A 19,132-nucleotide genomic window follows, 5' to 3' on the forward strand; every position below is an offset into this window, starting at 1 on the left:
TCACCCTGTTTATTTAACTTATATGCAGAGTACATCATGAGAAACACTGGACTGGAAGAAACACAAACTGGAATCAAGGTTGCCGGGAGAAATATCAGTAACCTCAGATATGCAGATGACACCACCCTTATGGCAGAAAGTGAAGAGGAACCAAAAAGCCTCTTGATGAAGGTGAAAGTGGAGAGTGAAAAAGTTGGCTTAAAGCTCAACATTCAAAAAACAAAGATCATGGCATCCGGTCCCATCACTTCATGGGAAATAGATGGGGAAACAGTGGAAACAGTGTCAGACTTTATTTTTGGGCTCCAAAATCACTGCAGATGGTGACTGCAGTCATGAAATTAAAAGACGCTTACTCCTTGGAAGGAAAGTTATGACCAACCTAGATAGCATATTCAAAAGCAGAGACATTACTTTGCCAACAAAGGTCCGTCTAGTCAAGGCTATGGTCTTTCCTGTGGTCATGTATGGATGTGAGAGTTGGACTGTGAAGAAGGCTGAGCGCCGAAGAATTGATGCTTTTGCACTGTGGTGTTGGAGAAGACTCTTGAGGAGTCCCTTGGACTGCAAGGAGATCCAACCAGTCCATTCTGAAGGAGATCAGCCCTGGGGTTTCTTTGGAAGGAATGATGCTAAAGCTGAAACTCCAGTACTTTGGCCACCTCATGCGAAGAGTTGACTCATTGGAAAAGACTCTGATGCTTAGAGGGATTGGGGGCAAGAGGAGAAGGGGACGACAGAGGATGAGATGGCTGGATGGCATCACTGACTAGATGGACATGAGTCTGAGTGAACTCTGGGAGTTGGTACTGGACAGGGAGGCCTGGTGTGCTGCGGTTCATGGAGTTGCAAAGAGTTGGACATGACTGAGCGACTGATCTGATCTGATCTGACTCTGATATAATTTACATAAACAGGGTGACAATATTAAGCCTTGACATACTCCTTTCCCAATTTGGAATCAGTCTGTTGTGCCATGTCTGGTTCTAACTGTTGCTTCTTGATCTGCATACTGGTTTCTCAGAAGACAGGTAAGGTGGTCTAGTATTCCCATCTCTTTAAGACTTTTCCAGTTTGTTGTGACCCACATAGTCAAATTTACCATAGTCAATAGGAAGATGGAAAGGATAAAAAGAGGAAAGGAGGTAAGTAGAAAACGAAGGGGGCTTCCTTGGTTGTCCAGCAGCTGAGACTCCTTGCTCCCAATGCAGAGGGGTGGATTTGGTCCATGGTCAGGAAACTAGAGCCCACAAGCTGCAACTAAGTGCTTGCAAGATGACTAAAATGAAAACACATCTGGTGTGCTACAACTAAGACCCACACAGCCACATAAATAAATAATATTTAAAAAAGAAAAGTAGGGAAGAGAAGAAAAGGAGAGCTGAGCTAAGAATGCAAGGGAAGGAGAGAGAGAAAGTGGGAGAAAAAAAGTGATCAAGAGAAAGACAAAGAAATTGAAAAAAAAAAAGAACTCTTTTCCATGTAGAGATGCTGAAACAATGAGCACTTTTTAACTTTGGACTCTTAGACATCTATTTTCATGAACTTTTAGCACTCAATTTGAATAACCACAGAAAAATACAATCCCATTACAAATAATTTCATAAAGGTCTCAGGAGTGCATACTGTGGCTATAATTTTATAGAGGAAAAAACCTTGGCTTTGGCTTTCATCTGACCTAGAATCTAGCTCCCAGGGAGACTGAGGAAGTAGACCTCTCTATGCAGGCATTCAAGGTTATGAAAGAGGTTAAGAAAGTCTGCATCACTTACGCCTACCTCATTAGTTTTTTGGGTTTTAAGTGGGGAGATTATATCATGTTGATTATTTTAAAGCTTTTCCAGAAAGAAATTGAAGTTAATAAAAATAAAAGGAGAAAGCGCTTCTATGGAATTCTCTGTGAGGTTAGTAGATATGTCAGGTTTTCTAATGATAGGATGGATCTTGACAAAACTCTGAATTCAGAGCTGTGCCTAGAGGTTGAGCAAAGTTCCTGGTGGATCCAGTCATTGCCTAACTTGAATCTGCAAGGAAAGTGAGCCCCCCAAAAAACAAAACATGCAGAGAAGTGTCAGAAGGGTGAGTTTATATGCCAAATACAACTTCACTAACGAAGGTCAGCTCATGGGAGTTGAAGAAATCATCCAACATGTCCATGCACAAACTGTGTGGAGTGAAGCCAAAAAGGAGAGGTGTTCTATTGCAGACCTTCCTCAGAAACCATGATTCCTGTGGCCATCAGGCCTTGCTCCTGGTTTTCGTCTGAGGGCAAAGAAGGGTGGAGTATTTTCAGGCAGAGAGCAGGGGGAATACAAAAGGCAGTGCTTGAAGGTGAGACATGAAGGATGTCTGGGGGGCAAAGGAGAGACTGAAGGCTTCATCTGGGAGAAGAGAGAGAAAGCCAACCGACTGGTCAAGAAAGTGTTAAGGTTGTGCTCAGTGTAAGGGGTTCAGACACGACCTAGCAAGTACTCAAGAGATTGCCGTTAGGAAGAAATGAGATAACGAATGGGAGAGCAGTCTGTAAATGGAAAACCTCTGTGCTAATGTGAGGCATTAATACTATTATTATCATCCACTACAGGTTCCTGAGCAGGGGAGTGACATGATAAAAGCTTCATTTTAGAAGATTAGTGTGGGAGTGATGTGCAGATTGGCTTGTAAAGGAAGGGAGAGTGCAGACAGGGAGACTCACTGCATTCTGCTAAGGCCAGCAGAAGCGAGAGTTGGAAAAAGTGTTAATTGCTCAGTCATGTCCAGCTTATGAGCCCCTGGACTGTAGGCACCAGGCTCCTCTGTCCATAGAATTCTCCAGGCAAGAATACTGGAGTGGGTAGCCATTCCCTTCTTCAGAGGATCTTCGCAACCAAGGGATCAAACCTGGGTCTCCCACATTGCCAGTGGATTCTTTACCATCTGAGCCACCAGGGAAGTATTCCTTTGAACGTAAAAGTCCCCTGTTCTCTCCTCTCCCTTCCTCCCCATGCCCTTGGAGAAAGCATCCTTTTGGCCCCAGGAGCCAACTGACAATCAGATCTTGCTTCATTTTAATGTAAACCAAGAAAGAATTGTAAAGGGTGCTGAACAATTACAAACACAGGTGATGGTGTAGACCTATCTGGGCTTCTACTTCTTCATTTGATTAAATGTATTTCTCTCTTCTCCCTGCACTTTTTGTTCAAGAGAAACAGATGCCATAATGCTAAGATAAATCTATACATGATTCTAGGAAAGAAAACTCCATGAAAAGAGAACCTGGACCTCTCTTTTTGGCTTCCTCATGGCTTGGGAGTTTCTGGTTATGCAGTTTATACCACTAATGCAATATTAAGGTTAATCGAGTGGCTTTTTCCTACTTCCTCAAAAATCAGGCTCCCAAATCAATCCCCCTGTGTGTCTTGTAACAAAGTTTAATACTTCATTAACAAAAATGCCATGAAGAAACATGCATTTTTAAACAAGTTAAATCCTTAGGGAGAAAAAGAACCCTGAGGTATTAAAAAAAAAAAAAAAAGAGATAATGTTGCTTAGAATAAAGGATCAAGATGGATAATATGAAACTTCAATTCCCAGAAAGAATAATGTATCTTACAAGTTGAATGATGAGCTGCCAGCAACAAAATTAGAAATCAATATTCTGTAGAAGAATTAGTCAGTGTAAGACCAATAGCAAAATACAGTAATCATTTTCAGAGATGGGATTGAGAATAAAAACAGAAGTACTTGGATCCAATTGACGGCTGCCACACATTTGTCAAGGGAAAAATACTGAAGACTGTCAATACATCATCATCTTTTCTTCTTCTTGGTTTAAATAAACAAAAGCCCCCAAAGAGTCAGCCTTTATTTGTGAGCCAGGAAGGAAAAACAAACAAACAAACATATATTAGATTAGCATTTGCTCATAAACCATACTGTTTGCACACATCATTTATCATTTACATCATTGTAATAAGTGTCTACTTGCAGGCTGGCTTGGAAAGCTAGACAAGTTACTATGGGTTACTTGCCAAACTTCACTGGGGAACCAGGAAGAATGGCTGAGGAGATCTGAGCCTCTCAGTACAGAGGCTCTTATTCAGTCAAAGCATGTACCTATGTGTGCACACACACACACAAACACACACAACCAACTATTCAAGTGGTTCTCACTCAAGGTAAGTATGAAAAAGGGATTATAGGGTTTCTCACTTCATAATGGTTCATAGCAAAGTGTTCATAACTAATGTTATAATAATAATATATGCTAAAACATAATTATATCTTATAACTTATAATTAAAACTTATTGTTCACTTATGTTATAACTTAGAATGTTATTATGAGTCAGCAAAAATCAATTAGAAATCCTAAGATACCCTACTTTTTCCATAGGGATAGTACAAGGCTATGGAACTATCTATTTATCTCTCTTAGAGAAAGCAACAAAATGTGCACAGGACCAAGGGAAGAGAAAGATAAAGGAAAATAATCACTTCAAGTGAAAGAAAAGTATGTATGCAGGAGTGTAAAATATAAATGTTCCTAAGAATACTTGACTTATACTTTATAGATTATAAGAGTGAGCAGTTGTTTTGTTTTGATGATATTCTTCTTATGTTGGTCCTGGATTCACTTGGAAGACTGTTTTGGGAAAAGAAATGATGGGACTGGGCCCAAGAATAAGATTCTGTTACACGTGGAACAGAATCTGCCTCATCCTGGGGAAGGGATCCTCTGAGAGGAAGTAAATATCTCCAGTTTGAGAAGGTGACTCCTTCTCCTAATTATTTATGTATGGCTAGGGTTTGGTATATACAATCATTTGTTAATGGAATGAAGAAAAACCATTAATAATGTGTAAATGGATTTTCTACTCACCCAGAACCAAAAATATATAGATGAATAGTTGACAGATACAGAAGAGAGAGAGAAAAGGGAGAGATTCATTATAGGAACTGGTTTACATCGTTATGGAGGGCAAGAAGTTCCACGATGTGCTGTTAGCAAGTTGAAAAAACCAGGAAAGAGGTGGTGTAATTCAGTCTAAGTCTGAAAATCTGAGACTTGGGAGCTAATGGTGCAAGTCTCCATCTGAGTCTGAAAGCTCAAGAAACAGTAACATTAATGTTTAAGAGCAGGAGAAGATGGATATCTAACTCAAGCAGAGAGAGTGAATTTGACCCTCCTCTACTTGTGTGTTCTATCCAGGCCCTTGAAGGACTGAATGGTATCCACCTGCATGGTTGAGGTGACTGTCTTTTCTTAGTCTACTGATTTAAATGCTAATCTCTTTTGGAGACACCCTCACAGACATACCCAGAAATCGTGTTCTACCAGTTATCTGGGGATCCCTTTGCCTGGTCAAGTTAAAACATGAAACTATTATCACAAGTCCACCCCTTATCAATTTGTCACTCACACTCAACTTTTTGGGGCTTCCCAGGTGGCTCAGTGGTAAAGAATCCACCTGCAAATGCAGGAAATGTAGATGTGGGTTTAATCCCTGAGTTCCAGACCTGGGTTGAGAATATCCACTGGAGTAGGAAATGGCAACCCACTCCAGTATTCTTGGCTGGAAAATCCCATGGACAGAGGAGCCTGGTGGACTATAGTCCATGGGGTCACAAGTTGGATATGACTGAATGACTGAGCACACAGTTGTCTCTTTAAACTTAATCTCCAAACAAGACAATAGCAAGGTTGTGATTCCAACTAACATGATATAATTATCCTAATTCAAACCAAAAATGTACTAATCTCTTCCCCAGGAGAAGAAGTATTTAAGTGTTATTTATTCTTCTTCTGATGTCCTGTAACTTAAATGCTGCTGCTGCTGCTAAGTTGCGTCAGTCATGTCCAACTCTATGGGACCCCATAGACAGCAGCCCACCAGGCCCCACTGTCTCTGGGATTCTCCAGGCAAGAACACTGGAGTGGGTTGTCATTTCCTTCTCCAATGCATGAAAGTGAAAAGTGAAAGTGAAGTTGCTCAGTCGTGTCCTACTCTTAGCGACCCCATGGACTGCAGCCTACCAGGCTCCTCCGTCTATGGGATTTTCCAGGCAAGAGTACTGGAATGGGTTGCCATTGCCTTCTCCATAACTTAAATACTATAATATAAAATTAACAATAATTAAATACTGATATAAAGTCAATACATCTTATGCTATAAGATGAGAGAATGAAAGAGGAAAAAAAATGAGAGATATTTGTTTAATATATGTATAAATGCATACAAACATATTTATTATGAAATAAGAAGAAAATTTCATTGACCCTTGAATGATGTGGATTTGGACTATGTAGGTTCATTTATACACAGATTTTTTTTCAATAAATACAGTCACCCCATCTGTATTGACAGGGTTTGCATCCATAGATTCAACCAACCATGGACTGAATTTTAATCCAAGGTTGGTGGAATCAGTAGATGTGGAGCCATGGACAAAAAGTGTTGACAGTGCTGTGCCATTTTATATGAGTGACTTGAGCATCCTTGGATTTTGGTATCCATGGGGGTCTAGGAACCTCTCCCCTGCACATACAAAGTGATGACTGTACTTACAGTCTTCATTTCTATAACTGCTCACAAGGTTGTAGGTGGTATTTATAACTACCTTCTTCTACTACTCATTCTGTAGTCTCTTTGCCTTCATCAAGCACCTGATCATGGTTCTTTACCTGATGTTGTTCAGTTGCTCAGTCTGGTCTGACTCTTTGTGACCTCATGGAATGCAGCATGCCAGGTTCCCCTGTCCTCCACCATCTCCTGGAGTCTGCTCAAACTCATGTGCGTTGATTGAATTGGTGATGCCATCCAACTTGATGGAGTGATCCAAACCTTCATTCTAAAAGCTTCTGGCTGAGTAATATTCCATCATATGTGTATACCACATCTTCTTTATCCATTCATTTGTTGTTAGACATCTACATTGCGTCCATGTCCTGGATTCTGTAAATAGTGCTGCAATGAACATTGGGGTACATGTGTCTTTTTGAATTGTGGTCTTCTCAGGTATATATGCTCAGTAGTGGAAATTCTGGGTCATATGGTGATTTTATTCTTAGTTTATTAAGGAGTCTCCATATTGTTCTCCATAGTGGTTTCATCAATTTGTATTTCCACCAACAGTGTAGGAGGGTTCCCTTTTCTCTACATCTTCTCCAGCATTCATTGTAGGTTTTTTGATGATGACCATTCTGACTGGTGTGATGATACACCTGGCTGGTACAATTATACCTCATTGTAGTTTTTATTTGCATTTCTCTAATAATGAGTGATGCTGAGCATTTTTTCATGTTTATTAGCTATCCGTATGTCTTTCGTCTAGTCAAGGCTATGGTTTTTCCTGTGGTCATGTATGGATGTGAGAGTTGGACTGTGAAGAAGGCTGAGCACTGAAGATTGATGCTTTTGAACTGTGGTGTTGAAGACTCTTGAGAGTCCCTTGGATTGCAAGGAGATCCAACCAGTCGATTCTGAAGGAGATCAGCCCTGGGTGTTCTTTGGAGGGAATGATGCTGAAGCTGAAACTCCAGTACTTTGGCCACCTCATGCGAAGAGTTGACTCATTGGAAAAGACTCTGATGCTGGGAGGGATTGGGAGCAGGAGGAGAAGGGGACGACAGAGGATGAGATGTCTGGATGGCATCACTGACTCTATGGATGTGAGTCTGAGTGAACTCCGGGAGTTGGTGATGAACAGGGAGGCCTGGCGTGCTGCGATTCATGGGGTCGCAAACAGTCAGACACGACTGAGCGACTGAACTGAACTGAACTGATGGAATCTAGAAATTTACTACTGATGAACCTATTTGCTGGGAAGTAAAAAAGATGCAGATATAGAGAACAGACTTATAGACACTGTGGGGGAAAGAGGGTAGGACAAATTGAGAAAGCAACATTGACATATATACACTGTCATATGTAAATATATAGCTATTAGGAAGCTGCTATATAACACATAGAGCCTAGCCTGGTGCTCTGTAATGACCTAAAGGGGTGAGGTGGGACTGGGGAGGGAGGATCAACAGGGAGGGGATATATATAATTATGGCTGATATATATAAAAATTATGGCTATTTCCCACTGTTGTATGGCAGAAACCAACACAACATATATTTTTGCTCAGTCACTTCAGTCCCGTCCGATTTTTTGTGACTCTGTAGACTCTGACCTGCCAAGCTCCTCTGTCCATGGGATTCTCTAGGTAAGCATTTTGGAGTGGGTTACCTTGCCCTCATCCAGGGGATCTTCCCAACCCAGGGATCAAACCTGCAACTCTTATGTCTCCTGCATGGCAGGCAGGTTCTTTACCACTACTGCCACCTGGGAAGACCAATAATCCTCTAATTTAAAAAAAAAAAAAGAAAAAGAAAAAATCTTCTGGACCATTCTGCCCTGACTGTGTTGTTAGTTTTCCATTGACCTTAATTACAGGGCATGATAATACTGAGATACCCTAGTTCAGTTCAGTCCAGTTCAGTCCCTCAGTCATGTCAGACTCTTCACGACCCCATGAATCGCAGCACACCAGGCCTCCCTGTCCATCACAAACTCCCATAGTTCACGCAGACTCATGTCCATCGAGTCAGTGATGCCATCCAGCCATCTCATCCTCTGTCGTCCCCTTCTCCTCCTGCCCCCAATCCCTCCCAGCATCAGAGTCTTTTCCAATGAGTCAACTCTTCTCATGAGGTGGCCAAAGTACTGGAGTTTCAGCTTAGCATCATTCCCTCCAAAGAAATCCCAGGGCTGATCTCCTTCAGAATGGACTGGTTGGATTTCCTTGCAGTCCAAGGGACTCTCAAGAGTCTTCTCCAACACCACAGTTCAAAAGCATCAATCTTCACTGCTCAGCCTTCTTCACAGTCCAACTCTCATATCCATACATGACCACTAGAAAAACCATAGCCCTGAGTAGATGGACCTTTGTTGGCAAAGTAATGTCTCCGCTTTTCAATATGCTATCTAGGTTGGTCGTAACTTTCCTTCCAAGGAGTAAAGCGTCTTTTAATTTCATGGTTGCAGTCACCATCTGCAGTGATTTTGGAGCCCAAAAAAATTAGATGATGATCCAGCGGATGTTGGCTATTTGATCTCTGGTTCCTCTGCCTTTTCTAAAACCAGTTTGAACATCAGGAAGTTCACGGTTCACATATTGCTGAAGCCTGGCTTGGAGAATTTTCAGCAATACTTTACTAGCGTGTGAGATGAGTGCAATTGTGCAGTAGTTTTAGCATTCTTTGGCATTGCCTTTCTTTGGGATTGGAATGAAAACTAAACTTTTCCTGTCCTGTGGCCACTGCTGAGTTTTCCAAATTTGCTGGCATATTGAGTGCAGCACTTTCACAGCTTCATCTTTCAGGATTTGATATAGCTCAACTGGAATTCCATCACCTCCACTAGCTTTGTTCATAGTGATGCTTCCTAAGGCCCACTTGACTTCACATTCCAGGATGTCTGGCTCTAGGTCAGTGATCACAGCATTGTGATTATCTGGGTCGTGAAGATCTTTTTTGTACAGTTCTTCTGTGTATTCTTGCCACCTCTTCTTAATATCTTCTGGTTCTGTTAGGTCCATACCATTTCTGTCCTTTATTGAGCCCATCTTTGCATGAAATGTACGCTTGGTATATCTAATTTTCTTGACGAGATCTCTAGCCTTTCCCATTCTGTTGTTTTCCTCTATTTCTTTGCATTGATCGCTGAGGAAGGCTTTCTTATCTCTTCTTGCTATTCTTTGGAACTCTGCATTCAAATGTTTATATCTTTCCTTTTCTCCTTTGCTTTTCGCTTCTCTTTTTTTCACAGCTATTTGTAAAGCCTGCCCAGACAGCCATTTTGCTTTTTTGCATTTCTTTTCCATGGGGATGGTCTTGATCTCTGTCTCCTGTACAATGTCATGGACCTCATTCCATAGTTCATCAGGCATTCTATCTATCAGATCTAGTCCCTTAAATCTATTTCTCTCTTCCACTGTATAATCATAAGGGATTTGATTTAGGTCATACCTGAATGGTCTAGTGGTTTTCCCTACTTTCTTCAATTTCAGTCTGAATTTGGCAATAAGGTGTTCATGATCTGAGCCACAGTCAGCTCCCAGTCTTGTTTTTGTTGACTGTATAGAGCTTCCCCATCTTTGGCTGCAAAGAATATAATCAATCTGATTTCGGTGTTGACCATCTGGTGATGTCCATGTGTAGAGTCTTCTCTTGTGTTGTTGGAAGAGGGTGTTTGCTATGACCAGTGCATTTTCTTGGCAGAACTCTATTAGTCTTTGCCCTGCTTCATTCTATATTCCAAGGCAAAATTTGCCTGTTACTCCAGGTGTTTCTTGACTTCCTACTTTTGCATTCCAGTCCCCTATAATGAAAAGGACATCTTTTTTGGGTGTTAGTTCTAAAAAGTCTTGTAGGTCTTCATAGAACCGTTCAACTTCACTTCTTCAGTGTTACTGGTTGGGACATAGACTTGGATTACTGTGATATTGAATGGTTTGCCTTGGAAACTAACAGAGATCATTAGGTCATTTTTGAGATTGCATCCAAGTACTGCATTTTGGACTCTTTTGTTGACCATGATGGCTACTCCATTTCTTCTGAGGGATTCCTGCTTGCAGTAGTAGATATAATGGTCATCTGAGTTAAATTCACCCATTCCAGTCCGTTTGAGTTCACTGATTCCTAGAATGTCGATATTCACTCTTGCCATCTCCTGTTTGACCACTTCCAATTTGCCTTGATTCATGGACCTGATATTCCAGGTTCCTATGCAATATTGCTCTTTACAGCATCGGACCTTGCTTCTATCACCAGTCACATCCACAGCTGGGTATTGTTTTTGCTTTGGCTCCATCCCTTCATTCTTTCTGGAGTTATTTCTCCACTGATCTCCAGTAGCATATTGGGCCTCTACTGACCTGGGGAGTTCCTCTTTCAGTATCCTATCATTTTGCCTTTTCATACTGTTCATGGGGTTCTCAAGGCAAGAATACTGAAGTGGTTTGCCATTCCCTTCTCCAGTGGACCACATTCTGTCAGAGATACCCTAAGGGATTTCCTATTTTCCAGACATACTCTTTCTTACCGCTGCTGCAGAAGAGTCGTCCTGCTTTCCCTTGGTAATCAAGATTCATCACCCCAGCCACAGCGTCATTCTTGCTTCTCCTGTTGATGTAGAGGCATGAATGCCCCAAGTGACCAGATAGCAGTCTTAACTTCTAGTTCAGTGGGATCATTGCTGTGGTCTGATGAAACTGTCCTTCCCACTGGAATTAAGATCTCTAGGCCAGCGAAGTATAAATTTGAGGGAACAAGAAGCAGCATTTTGCTTATAGCTCCCTAGGGTCATAGTGCCTGGTGCCCCTCCAATTATCAGCGCTTGATTTGTGGACTCAGCACTGACTCAGCCTTTTAGAGCAGTGGTCCCTAAACTTTTTGGCACCAGGGACTTTGCTGGGAGCAGGAGCTCCGCCCCTGGCAAAGGTCATGAGGAAGGAGGCTCGGCATACGCAAAGGCGAGCTCGAGCCTCAGGAGTCCCCCTGGAAATTCCCGAGCATCTACCGCCAAAACCAGAGTCTGCCTACTTTGCTTTGTGCTCCCACCTACACCTCTGACTTTACGGGGGGCTGTCCCCCACTACCTATCTCTGAAAAAAGAGTTAACTTACAGCTCCAGTTAATAATTCCTGGGTGTGACAGTGTTTCAACCTACAAACTCCCTTGGAAGTCCTCTAGCCTGCCTGAATAGGTTTTTCCGGCCACATGTGATTGTTCAGAGCCTCCCAACTGTGAAAGGCATGAGATGTTCTAAACTGTCTAAATACAGATTCCTTTGAGCAGTTAAAGATTGATTAGAAATTGTATTGGTGAAGGGTTTTTCACTTGTTGGGCCAATGTTTGCTGCTAAGTCTCCATATCCCTTACCTGCTGTGTCCCTGGCAGTGTATTGATTAATATAATTGGTGTAAGTAGTACCTTTAATGTTTGTAACCTGGGACCCTTGAGTTAATTCTTTTTCTTGTTGTAGCCCACCACACCTTTGCCCTATAGGAATGCAACTTTCATGCTTTTGGAGGGTGGCACCTGACTAATCACCTTTAGAAAAAAATAAGTTTTCTGAAGAAAGGGTCTTAAAATGTTAACAGGCCTCCAGGCCAGAAGATGATGCAAATCACCTAAACTTTTGCATATGATATGTTTGCAGGAAGAAAGCCTGGCTTAGTGCATGACTCTACCCCTTCCCCCATTATCCTCTATGCATAACTTAAGGTATAAAAACTACTTTGGAAAATAAAGTGCAGGCCTTGTTCACTGAAGCTTGGTCTCTCCAGGTCGTTCTTTCTCTCACCTTCTGGCTGAATTATTCAGCCTCTTTTCTCCACTGAATTTCCTCTCTGAGCTATCCTTATTTCAGCCTCTTTTCTCCACTGAATTTCCTCACTGAGCTATGCTTATTCTATTACTCTTTATATCCTTAATTAACGTTTAATTAAGCAATTGTTTCCTGATCCTCGACGACACAGTCCCCGCTTCGAATTCCCTGGATCCACCGGGGCTGGACCCCGGCAGGACTTATTTTGTGGAAGACAATCCTTCCATAAATGGGAGGCAGGGATGGGGGATGGTTTGGGGGGGGGATGTTTCAGGCAGTAATGAGAGTGACGGGGGGGCGGGCAATGGGGAGCAACTGGGAGTGGCTGATGAACCTCACTAGCTTGTGCCACTCACCTCCTGCTGTGTGGCCTGGTTCCTAACAGGCCAGGGACCAGCACTGCCCCAGCCCTGCCCGATATTGCCTGGAAAAGAACCGTTGCCAGAACCCAGTCATTCTTGAACCTTGATCTTGGATTTCCAGCTTTCAGAACTGTGAGAAATACATTTTGGCTGTTTATAAGCTACACTGTCCCAGTCCATGGTATTGGGTTGGCCAAAAAGTTCATTCGGTTTCAAGTGGGGGGAAAAAAGGACCTATTTTCATATTCGCCAAGAATTTCACTGAACAACATATTCCCTAATCGAACAGACTTTTTGGCCAGTCTAATATTTTGTTACAGCAGCCTAAACAGGCTAGGATGAATCCTAATATATAGTTTGGGAGATGTGCATGGTTTTTAAATTTTGCTTTATGATTGCCTTCTTTTTTCTTGTAACAGATTCACTAACAATATGGACTAATTAACTTTACGCTATGGCACAGCTACAGATTGTAATTTAATTTCAGACAGTTGTTTTGGGATGAAGTACAGATCTGAAGAGGGGAGCGGTAAAGTATGCAGATGGTTGTGTGTGTGCCAGACCCAAAAGGCTGCGAAGGCAGCTCAAAGCACAGGGCCTTTTGTGTATTTGTGTGAATGAATAATATCACTTCTAATTATTAATGATTAAATTGAATTTCAAGGATAATGAAAATCTCTAGCTGTGTAATAGAAACCTTGCATTCTTGATTATAGAAACAGCTCGCTTTTGTTGTTGTTTTGTTGTTCAGTGGATAAATCATTTCCTACTCTTTTGTGACCTAAATGGCAACCCACTCCAGTATTCATGCCTGGAAAATCCCATGAACCGAGGAGCCTGGTGGGCTACAGTCCATGGGGTCACAAAGAGTCAGACACGACTGAGCGACTTCTGTGTGTGTGTGTGGACTGTAGTCTTCCAGGCTCCTCTGTCCGTGAGATTTCTCAGGCAAGAATACTGGAGTGGGTTGCCATTTCCTTCTCCAGGGGATCTTCTTGATCCAGGGATTGAGCTCGAATCTCCTGCATTGCAGGCAGATTCTTTACCACTAAGCCACCTGGGAAGCCGGGCTCACTTTTCAGAGACCTCTGATTTCAACCTCAGACATTTGAAACCCACCCTGTAAACCTGCAATGAACAACAACAAATTCATTATCAGAACTAGAGTAACTAATGAAGAATAATTAAAGTGTATTTAATTTTTGTGGGAGTATAAATTTATTTAACTGCTAAAGAAAGAATTTGACTTTTGTAACTATTGCCTAAATTTTTCATAAACTTAGACCATGAATTCACAGATAGAAATCTATTTTAATTGGACAAAAATGATTTTTATAGCATTAGATCCAAAAAATGAAAGCAATAGCAACATTATGTTCCTTGAACCAAGGAAAAAAGTATGTAAACTGTGACATATTCAAGTCATGAAGTTCATGTGGAAATCAAAATTAATGTGTTTGAAAAATTTTTATTGACATGAGAAAATATTTCAATTTAAATTCTAAATGAAAAAAAGCAGGATATAAGATGTTCTCTTTGTATATAGTAAAGACATTAATGGTAATCACACTAATAGTAATAATATTAAAATATGCAGAGTGGAAAGTATGCTAAAATATTGAGTTATCTGGCTGTTGAGATTAAATATGACATATTTATTCTTCCTATTTAGATCTTTCTACATTTTATTTTTAAACTAGTGAGCATGGGTTACTTTTCAGTCAGAAAAAAGTTATTGAAAGCAACCAGATATCTCCTGTAAAATGCAAGCTCATACGCTTTACTTTTAAATGGTCTCTCATAGCCAGCAGATTCCTATTTTAAACACTTAATGATTGGATTTCGAGCCAACAGCAAATTGGTAGCAGGAATTTAAAAGGAGGAATTATGGGAGCTGCTATAAAAAGGCAGAGTAGCAAAAAGATGAAAAGTAACTGACAACTTGTTCCCCATGGGAGGAGCAGGAATATTATGGGAAAGTGTGCATGTCCTCTAACATCATAGCTTCAGTAAGGCCATTTTGAGGAGGGACAAAAGAGCTACCAATTTCAGCAGGCTTTCAGGAAATCAATAATATGTGGAGGAAAGATTTCTGCACCAGAAATTAAAATAATTTGATTTCCATCCTTGGTCTGATACTTCCTAACTTACAGTTCTTAAGATAGTCATGTAAGATATTTAAGACAGGATTCTCAGCCCCTAAGTGGGGACAATTAAGTGTTCTTTGCAGTTTGTGCAGTTTGGGTTTTGTTGTTGTTGTTTGTGTCATGTAAAAGCGCTTTAAAAATAATGATGTGCCAGGCACATGTGCTTGATGTTAATAGCCCACAGCGTATTAACTGACGTGAACAAACATACACATTTTAGAATCATTTATTTTCTATGTAGTCTAAGAAATTAGAAAGAGGTACAGCGTTCTTTAGAAATATGTTTTTGTAAGCAGATTACATTGAATATTTTAGTATTTGGCCCATCTCTGTTACTACTCCTTTTCTCAAAGATAATGTGTCATAGTGGAAAGAAGTTAGGGTTTAGCTAACCACTAATATTCTAAAGAAATCAGTATTTCTTGCAATTCTATTAAAGAAGTATACTGCGGTTTTCTATGAGAAATGTTTATTTATTAAAAAAAAAAGAACAAACTGTGGCATCTCCTATGTGCATCCACCAAGGGACGTTTCACAGTCTCTGAAAATTAGCTCCTGAGCTACAGAGATTGAGACCCTTCTATTTCTAGTACCTCTAACAAATTTCAAAACTGAGAATACAAAGAAGAATTCCAAACATCTGATGCAAACCTAAGTCACCTTTTTAAAATTAAATTATTGCAACTGATTAATGAAGTTAATCACAATCGTTTCCTAAGGTTTTGTGAAATGTTAATGTCATTAAGGAGATGGAGTTATTGGCACTCCCCTGGTGGTCCAGTGGTTAAGATGCCATGCTTCCATCACAGCGGGTGGGGGTTCAATCCCTCATCGCGGAACTAAGATTCCTCACGCAGTGAGTCTGGCCATAAATAAGTAAACACACTGTAGGCAATGTTTTGGTGACTTTGTAAAAGTGATGTGCAAAGATATTTAAGATAAAAAAGATGGAGATATTTACTTCAAAGGTTATCCAATTTAGAAGGTTGTTTCAAAGCAATGAGTTCTCACCTTCTTAAATCAATTTAAAAAATATCTTATTCAGGGAAACCACATACACGTTAGATATTTTTGAACTGTGTCTAGAGTTAACAAACCAGTCAATCCTAAGGGAAATCAGTCCCGAATATTCATTGAAAGGACTGATGCTGAAGCTGAAGTTCCAATATTTTGGCCACCTGATGCAAAGAACTGATTCATTTGAAAAGACCCTGATGCTGGGAAAGACTGAAGGCAGGAGGAGAAGGGGGCAACAGAAGATGAGATGGTTGGATGGTATCACTGACTCAGTAGACATGAGTTTGAGCAAGCTCTGGGAGATGGTGATGGACAGGGAAGCCTGGCATGCTGCAATCCATGGGGTCGCAAAGAGTTGGACATGACTGAGTGACTGACCTGTACTGAACTAGAGTTAAAAGAGCCATTGCTTAGCTTTAGAAATTTGATATCAAACTTGATTAAATGAGGATTTGAAAGAATGCACAAATTTGCTATATAAAACTGTCTTTCATTTATAATTAATTTTTATATTTAGAAAGATCCAATCATGCTCTCCAAAAGCCAAACTCCCTTAATCTCTTTGGTACAGACTCTTCATTTCTATTTATTTTATCTGGACCAAACATACTGATGTTTATTTGGTCTCAAAAAAGCTTGTTGAATTTATCAAGATTTACATAACCTAGCAATTTTGGCAAACTGGAACAGTCATCTTGAAACCAAATAGAAGAGAAAGAAGGGTAAAGCACAGTTTAAAAAGACAGGAGTTGGGATCAGACAGTTTTCCATTAAAATCCCTCCTGTGTTTTGGGACTTTGAGAAAGGTAATTGAGTTCAACATGCCTCAGTTTTCTCCTCTGAAAAATGGGCATCATTATATTAAACTCATATAGCTATTTTGATTGTTAAATAGGATAAAACACTGGACACAATGCCTGGAGAATTTCACTGTTTAATATCACTGTTTAATAAATGGTAGTTATTTTTTACTATAGTAGTAAATAAATTAGACCTCAGTTCAAGGTTCCAAAGTCATTTTCTGGGAGACACCCAGAAAATAGTGACCAAAATTGTAGTTTGTACTTAATACTGGGCAGTGTCTGAGGAAATAATTTAGATAACTAGTACAATGATATTATAAGCATGGATGATCTTTTGATAACTGCATCATTATTCATCCATCTTTTAAGTCACAGAGAAACCTTCACTATGAGCATTTTGGGAGGACGGAGTGGATGGGGCAGGCTTCTCCATCTGCTGCTGCTGCTGCTGCTAAGTCACTTCAGTCATGTCTGACTCTGTGCAACTCCATAGATGGCAGCCCACCAGGCTCTGCCATCCCTGGGATTCTCCAAGCAAGAACACTGGAGTGGGTTGCCATTTCCTTCTCCAATGCATGAAAGTGAAAAATGAAAGTGAAGTCATTCAGTCCTGTCTGACTCTTCACGACCCCATGGACTGCAGCCCACCAGGCTTCTCTGCCCATGGGATTTTCCAGGCAAGAGTACTGGAGTGGGGTGCCATTGCCTTCTCTGTCTCCATCTAGAAAGCATGAAAAAATTCAACAGAGTCATTGGTTTCCAGTCATTGGAACTGGAGTATCCTATTTAAGAATGTTTTAAAACAACCAAAGTCATAACGACCTAACTGCCAATATTGGATTCTGACTAACACCTTTGGTAAACTTGGCAAAATGAATTTGTTTCTCGATTCTGGAGAGCAGAGTTGTCTATCGGCAAAGTGTCAAATGGAATATTTGACAGTCTTGATTTTTTTCTTTCTTTCTTTTTTACTCCTTATCTTTCTGCCTACATAAATTTCTAGCCATGGCATAGATACATTTTTCTAAGGGAAGCAGATAAGATAGGAAATAATAATTTTGGAAGAGAAGAAAATGAAACACCAATTCTGATGAAACTTCTGCTAGTTTCACAGGGTCAGTTATTCCTCAAGTATCCTCAAGAGAGCACCTAGAAGCGTCATCTTCTGTCTGCCCTAGAAATGTAGCCACACGTGGGATGAGAAGGGAAATAAGCTCTCCTGGAGGCCCAATGAATCCACTTCCCTATGATTCACCAGATTATCAAGCACAGCTGAAACCAAAGAGCCTGAGAATAAGTGGAATTAGAAAGGTAAACATTTTTGTGATCATTTAATGCTCTCCTTCATGCCTTATGAAAAAGCTCTCTTCTCTAGAAGTCTTATGACCAAGAAATTTGGAAATCCATTCAATTTTTTTCTCCTTGATTAGCAACTCCTAAGACTTAGCTGACATGCTTGTTCTGTTGAATCGTTTAGGCAACACTCCTTGGAAAATAGTTTTAGATGACATTTGGTCTGCACTCACACCCCACCAGGTTAAAATTGAATTGGTGAAGCTAGTTTATTTTTGGTCCACTGTTGTTTTTCTAAAATGATAAGTAATAGACCTCTGCATTAGGGATGCATTCTTGAGTATTCTCATACAACTAATGATGAGCAGAGGGACAACAATAAAATGATGATTTTGTTAAATGTATGACACTCAACACTTCAAACTCTACCTGTTTGGAGTTTCAAGATGGAATAATATTTTCTTTTTTCATAAATTATATGATGGTTGGGTAAGAGAATTTATAGAGAGTACTTTAATAACTGGATGAGAAGATAATAAAACTACATAGGTAATGACAATGGAGAGAGAAAATTGTGTGTTTTTGAAGGTAGAGTAGGGTTCCAAGATTTTGTGCATGGTTTGAAAAATCAATATAGAAAATAACAGAGGCATAAATAGAATTAAAGAGGTATTTGTGGCGGATCCATGAGAATTTACTTTCCTTCCATCCAAAAAAATGATCTCTAGTCAGAGTAAATTTGACTATTTCTCCTGTAGTCAAAATAAATTAAGCTTTTTTGGAGAAAAAAGTGATGCTGATCTATGACAAAGAAGAGCCAAATGGTTCATGGAACTTAATCACTGTCCTGATGGATCTTCAGTATCACAGAGCAGATGACTAAATAGTTTTTACTTTTACTTTTATTCAGACATATGCTATGTTTGACATGAGCAAATTCTAGGAGACAGAGGACAGCAAAGCCTGGCATGCTGCAGTCCATGGGATTGCAGAGTCAGAAATGACTTAGTGACTGAACATGCTAGGTTTTAGAACAAACCTGAATTTTCAGAAAAAGCCTCACACCCCCAAAGTAACAGATTTCATTTATTTCAATTCTTTACTTAAAATAAAAGTTGAGTCATTACCACAGGGAGATCAGTGACAAAGATTC

This window comes from Bos mutus, chromosome 4 (genome assembly GCF_027580195.1).
Source record: "Bos mutus isolate GX-2022 chromosome 4, NWIPB_WYAK_1.1, whole genome shotgun sequence".
Classification (NCBI taxonomy): Eukaryota; Metazoa; Chordata; class Mammalia; order Artiodactyla; family Bovidae; genus Bos; species Bos mutus.